Below are 7,500 nucleotides of genomic sequence, written 5' to 3'. Positions count from 1 at the left end.
TTATTTCTTGTCGGATTCTTATTCAGTGTAAGAATTTTGTCACTTTTGATGTTGTCAATCCCCTTTAGAATCTTAGATACCTGTATCAAGTCACCTTTGAGTCTACGCATTTTTAAGGAAAACAGATTCATATGTTTTAGTTGATTTTCGCATGATTTATATTGGATATTTGGAATCAGTTTTGTGGCTCTCCTTTGTACTTTTCCCAATCTGTCAATGTCTTAGAAATGAAATTCAGTGACCATACAGAAAAAACATATTCCAAATGTGGACGAACTAACGATTTATGTAGCTTGTTAATGAGAGATGAGCTTTTGAAGTTAAAAGATCGCGCGATCAGTCCTAGAATCTTATTTGCTTTCTCAGAGGCTGAAATCCACTGCTTAGATGATTTGAGATCGTTACTGATAATTACCCCTAGATCCTTCTCAATATCCACTTTTGTTAACGAATTTCCGAATAACTTATAATCGTCTTTACTCTTATTTTTACCTATGTGCATTACCTTGCATTTACTTGTGTTGAATTTCATTAGCCACTTTTCAGACCATTACTGTAATTTATCTAAATCTCCTTGAATATCTAATTGATTGAAGTGATCATTTGCCATCCCGTACAATTTTGTATCATTAGCAAATTTGGAGACAATAGATTTAAGTCCGTGGTCTATATCATCTATATATACTATGAATAGAAGTGACCCAAGAACGAAACCCTGAGGAACTCCGCTCGTAACATGTTTCCATCTAGAAGTTTTGCATTTTAAAACAACTATCTGTTTTCGATCATTCAACCAATTTCTAGTCCAACTTAATAGGTTGTCATTTACTCCGTGTGAAGCTAATTTGGTAAGTAGTGTTTCGTGGGGGACGGTATCAAAAGCTTTTGCAGGCTCTAAATATATTAAATTTATATTATTTCTTTTGTCATAACTCGAGATGACTGTGTTGTAGAATTCGAGTAAATTAGTCACGCAAGAACGTTTCCGTCTGAATCCATGCTGGCTATCATTTATCAGTCATTTTCTAAATGATGTTCGATAGCATCTCTGATGATAGTTTTCATAATATTTCCTACGATTGAAGTCAAGCTTATAGGCCTGTAGTTATTTGGTTTCTTTTTGTCACCTTTTTTGAATATTGGAGTGACGTTAGCTAGCTTCCAATCTCGTAGGACATCTCCGGATATGATGAATTTCTTGAAAATAATTTCTAATGGAACAACAATCTCATTTTTCATTTCCTTTAAGATTCTTGGATGCCAACCGTCAGGCCCTGGTGTTTCGTTAATTTTGAGTTTCTGTATACACCTTTTAATTTTTTCTTTTGTTATATTTACCGTAGTAAGTTTACCCTAGATTTTTCACAGATTTCAGTTTGGAGTTCACTTTGAGGTGTTTCGTTTTCGAACACTGAGCTAAAATAGTTGTTTAAAATATTACACATTCCTTCGTTTGAATACTCAACTTGACCGTCAGCAGATAGCAGTGGGCCAATATGATTCCTAATAATCTTTTTGGCTTTAATGTAACTATAGAATTCTTTGGGATTCTCTTTGGATTTATCAGTGATATTCATTTCGTATTGTCGTTTTCGTTTTTTTTTCTTTCTTTTTTAAATCTCTCTGTATTATTATATAACTTTGATAGTCGTTAGGTGCACCCGAGCACTTGAATTTCTTATAAGCCTGTCTCTTTTTAGCAATACTTTTTTCAGTTTCTTTGTCGTGCCATTTTGGGCGAGCCTGATTTTTTTTTTTTTTTTTTTTTTTTTGGGGGGGGGGGTCTGTCCTTAGACGGGATGTAAGTATGAATCATCTTAGTAAGCGTATTTTGAAATATTACCCACATCTGATCTACAGGTCAGGAGAATCCTTATAAGAACGGAAAAGGGGAAAAGACTCCTCTACCTCCTGGAGGAAGGCCAAACAATCCCATCTATGAAAGGACTTCCGAAAATCCACAAACAAGACATTCCCCTCCAACCTATCACTTCTGGCATAGGAAGCGCACCACACAGACTAGCCCAGCAATTGGCCAAACCCCTTTCTTCCTCCTTAGGTAGCATTAGCGGAACACACCTCAGAAACTCTACCGACCTAACAGAAAAACTACACATTTTACTTCACAGACCAACGACTGGTAAGCTTTAATATTACTTCCCTCTACACTAACGTAACAATAGATGGTGCCCTTCGGGCTGTTAAAGAGACAGTAAAACACATTGACGCCGACAACTTACATATCAACAAGCGTGACCACTTGAGGTTATTAGAAAAAGCATGAAATTTGGTTTGTTTATTTTTAACAATCAAGAATACAAACAGCATGAAGGACTTCCAATGGGGTCTACATTGAGTGCGGTGGCAGCATCGCTCTACATGGAAACATTGGAAAGGGAATATTTTCTACATATCATCTCAGATAACTCCAAGTAGTACCGTTATGTTGACGACATCCTCTTCATTACACACAAAACAACCAACACAAGAAACCTACTAGAACAACTGAATGACGTAAACAAAAGAATGAAATGCACAGTAGAGGAAGAAACCAACGTTTCCCTACCTTTCCTAGACACTGTCATCATCAGATCGGACGACAGCACTAGGTTCAAGGTATACCGTAAACCGACAAACAAAGACGACTTCATCCACTATTTTAGCGCACATGACGAAAAAACCAAATCAGGATTTATCATTGGGTTTTATCTTAGGGCTCTTAGAATATGCAACGAGGAGTATTAACAAGAAAAAGTTAAATACATAACCACTGCATTCAGGAACATAAGGTACCCAGAGGGCATATTACGGACATCACTACGAAAAGCCATTAAAATCAGACAGAGGAAAGAAAGTGAAGAGAGGACAGATTTACGATACCTTGTCGTTTCTAACTCTGGCATTTCTCACATGCTTTCCAAAACGTTGAGACAGACAGGACTTATCATAGTAAATGACACAGGGAAGAAAATAGGACACTTGATCACAAACAAAACCAAGACGAACCGTGACAATAGCATCGTATACAAAATTCCCTACAATGGATGCGAGAGTGCATACTACGGAGACACATACAGAGGACTTAACAACTGACTCAGGGAACACAAAGCGGACATTAGACACCACCGAGAAACAAACGCTTTAGTTAACCACATAGACAAAGAGGGACACCTACCAAACTGGGAGGGACCCACCATTCTAGCCAAAGGACTACACAAGAAACAACGGAAACTAATCTAATCTCTTTACATTACCAACCACAAAAACACAAACAAGAGAACTGGTGATTTAAAATGGACTATATCTACCGCGATACTTGCCCTCCAAGACTGGTTTCCCAGACCCGACTCTAAGTACATACCTTTTTCCCACTTCTACCTACCCTTTCCAACTTTCTTTCTTTTACTTTGATGATTTTTTTTAAACCATGCTACCATATTTTGTTTCACATGCTACCAAATCACGTATCCTCCATTATTTCTACTTTGTTCCTTCACCACTTAAAAAGCTCATTCTTTATTACATAATTGTTTTTATTCTCTTCTTTTTATCATTATTATTTTTATATTATCAATGTTATTAATCATTATTTATTTTTATTACTATTATTATTATTTTATTATTATTATTATTATTATTATTATTATTATTATTATTATTATTATTATTATTATTATTATTATTATTATTATTATTATTATTATTATTATTATTATTATTATTATTATCATTATTATGATTATTATTATTATTATTGTTATTGTTATTATTATTATTATTATTATTATTATTATTATTATTATTATTATTATTATTATTATTATTATTATTATTATTATTATTATTATTATTATTATTATTATTATTATTATTATTAAATGATCCATACACACAAGGACAAAGAACCTTGAGTACTACGAGGCAATTGTAAAAGGTCTATAGCCATAGTCTGAAAAGTATGAGAAGTAGGGTACTCCAGGATAGGGGCAGTATGCGTAGAACCTTTGTTCTGGGCACAAGAGCTACACTGGGCTACATGAGTGGTAATGTCCAGTCGCATTCTAGGACAATAGTATTTCTTGCGAGCCATAGTTGGAGTTTTGTCACAACCTGGTTGACCAGCCTGAGGGGCATCATGAGCAAGAGACAGAACAACAGGGACTAGAGGCTAAAGAATCACTAACTCTGCCACATTCTGCTCAAACACTTCCACATTACGAATGAGAACATTGACCTCTAGAGAAAATTGGGACACCAGATTCCAAAGCATAAATGACAGCAGACCAAACAGGGTCCTCACGCTAAGCTTTGGCCAAACCATTCAGGGAGAAGTTGTCAATCCCTGTTACTGCAACTACAAGTATATTACGTGAAAGTGCATCAAAAACATTGTTTGCATGTCCTGGAATATGCTTAAAGGCCGGGTTAAATTTTTCAATTGTAAGGAACCATCTGGCTAGGCAGCCTGAAAGATTTATGCCCTTGAAAAGCTGTGTGGCAGCAGTGTGGTCAGTGTAGTCTGTAACAAGGTATCCAAAAATGATATCTCGAAAATGCTTTAAAGTCCACACAACTGCCAGTGCCTCTAAATGTGTAACAGAGTAACGAGACTCAGTCTTGTTAAGAATGCGAATAGCACATAGAGTAGCATGGGGTTTACATTCATCTAATTGCTGCATAAGTACAGCTTCAATACCTGTACCAGAAGTATCTGTACAAATAGCATAGGGAAGATTATAATCAGGGAATGCCAACACAGTATCTGAACAAATAGTATAGGGAAGATTATAATCAGGGAATGTCAACACAGTAAGGGGATGCTTCAATTAATCAAAACTTCCCTAGTGAAGATCACGCCACTGGAAGGAAGTATCCTTCTTGAGGAGACGAGTAAGGGGAGATGTAATTAAAGCAAAATTCTTGATAAAGGCGCGATAGTATCCCGCCAGTCCAAGGAAGGAACGTACATGTTCAACTGACCTAGGTGTAGGAAAGTCCCTAACTGCTTTGACTTTATCATCTGTGGTGTGACTACCATGTTTGTCTACAACATGACCTAGGAATTGGATGCTACACTTAAAAAAAGAACACTTGGGTAAATTGAGTTTCAACCCAGCATCAGCAAAACGTTGTAAGGCCATGGACAACTTAATGAAGTGGCTTACCACATCTTAGGAGATTAAGGTTAAGCCGTCCAAGTAAACAAAAAGTCCCTTCCCAACTAGGCCATGAAAAACGGAGTTAATCAATCGCTGGTAAGTCAAGGGAGCATTCTGTAAGCCCATGGGGCAACGAAGTCATTTATAATGTCCTGTTGGAATCGAGAAGGCCGTGGTCTTACACAACTTCTCCTTCAAGGGAATCTGCCAAAAGCCTGCCTTTAAGTCTAAGGTTGTGAACACCGTATTACCTGTTCCAATGGACTGGAGAAGGTCACTTAACACAGCAAAGGGTAATGGCCTGGAAAAGTGACCTCATTAACTCTCCTATAATCAATAACAGGACGAAAGGAACAATCTTCCTTAGGCACCAGAAGGAGTGGCGAGTTCCACTCTGAGTGAGATTCTTGTACAACGCCTTCATGTAACAAGTCGTCAAACAAGGACTGTGCTATGAGCCGACGAGAGTGAAATAACCTGTAAGAGGGTATATAAACAGGACGAACACCTGGCTGAAGATCAATGCTATGAACAACACGATCCGTAACGCCTAATGGATCACCAGATAAGGCCAAAGCTTGACGGTGGTTCACTAACAGTTCAATGAGACGAGGCGTATCATCAGAAAAATCAATCTCACATACATACATTGTATACTTGAGGCCAAATGAGCTGTGCCACCTGCTTGTGGAGACTGTAGCACAGAACCTACTATGGTAGGAGGCGAATCCTGGACAGTGTCAATGTCAATTACTTCAAAGGACTGCCAGGAGAAAGAGTGATGGAGCACCAGTGACATTGGTTACCATAGCTGTGGTAACATGATCCTCACGAATAGTGGAGAGAGTTCCTTCCAATGCTAGTCGACGAACACAGAGTCAGGCTGAGATAAGACGCCAGACCCAATTGAAGCACCTGAAATGCACACCGGGACTCAAACTGAACTTGGTGGTCTAATATAATGCTTGCCAACAACAACAGCAGCAGCACAAGAAAGAATAGGAGAGTCAAAACCATTAGAATCCTTTGAAGAAGACTGTATGGTCTGATCATGCACAAAAGGGGAGCTATACATGGAAACTGGCCAACCCGTTGCAGGAATAATAGAATTAAAAAAAGTCACTACACAGCGCAGAGGAGATATATCTATGCCATGAGCCGTAAGAGCATTAATACCTAAGAGGCAATCACACATAAGAACATTGCCAGAAATAACAACAAAAGTAACATGGAAAAAGGTAGCATACGAGAGGAACCTTGAGGGAATGCAAACAGACCCAAGAATAGGCAAGGTAGAACCTTGTACAGAATGTAAACTATTACAAAGACGAGATAAAGGAGATTGTACAAATTCCGGAGAGTAAAATAAACATGTCTACCTATAAGACTACATGCTGCACCAGAATCTACTGTGACTGAGATAGGTGGGTTCTCCGTAAGAAACTGGAAGGTGAGCATTTGAGAAGACTCTGCAGCCACCAAAAGAATGATCTGAGACCGGCTATTATTGGTCAGTCTCTTAGTTTGTGATATGGGCGCTGATGAAAATGGGACTGAGTTTGCCTAAGTTGATGAGAGTTCTACTTTAAGTTTTACAATATTTGAACACTGATCTGTCGAATGTTTACACTGACCATGGATATGACAGTAACTAAGTTTATCCTGATGCGGTACTCTAGCGAGGTCATGAGGAATCAGAGAAATTCCTACGGACAGGCGACTGCTTTGACTTGTAGTCGTGACGTTTACGGCGAAAACAAAAAGCATTCGAGTAACCTAACTTGTTACAATAGGTACATGTAAGTACAGGTGTAAATGTAGACGAAAGAGAGCTTTGAGTAGGTACTAATGACTGAAGGGGTGGAGGAGGAGAACTAGGAATATTGGTAAGTGTGCATTCCTAATACACAAAGAATCAGAAGGCACTTCCTTTAGTGTACTTGAAAGCCGAGTTACAAAAGACAATAGGGACTCCTCATCCATCTTATATGTATATATATATATATATATATATATATATATATATATATATATACATACATACATAAATACATACATACATACATACATACATACATACATACATACATACATACATACATGCATACATACATACATACATACATACATACATACATACATACATACATACATACATACATACATGCATACATACATGCATACATACATACATACATACATACATACATACATACATACATACATACATACATACATACATACATACATACATACATACATACATGCATACATACATACATACATACACTCATACATACAAACATACAAATTTGAAACCGAAACGGAATGTGAATCACTA

Source organism: Oratosquilla oratoria, chromosome 23 (genome assembly GCF_046742065.1).
Source record: "Oratosquilla oratoria isolate Oo_2021 chromosome 23, ASM4674206v1, whole genome shotgun sequence".
Classification (NCBI taxonomy): domain Eukaryota; kingdom Metazoa; phylum Arthropoda; class Malacostraca; order Stomatopoda; family Squillidae; genus Oratosquilla; species Oratosquilla oratoria.
The sequence above is the reverse complement of the archived record's forward strand: the minus strand, read 5'-3'. Positions refer to the sequence as shown.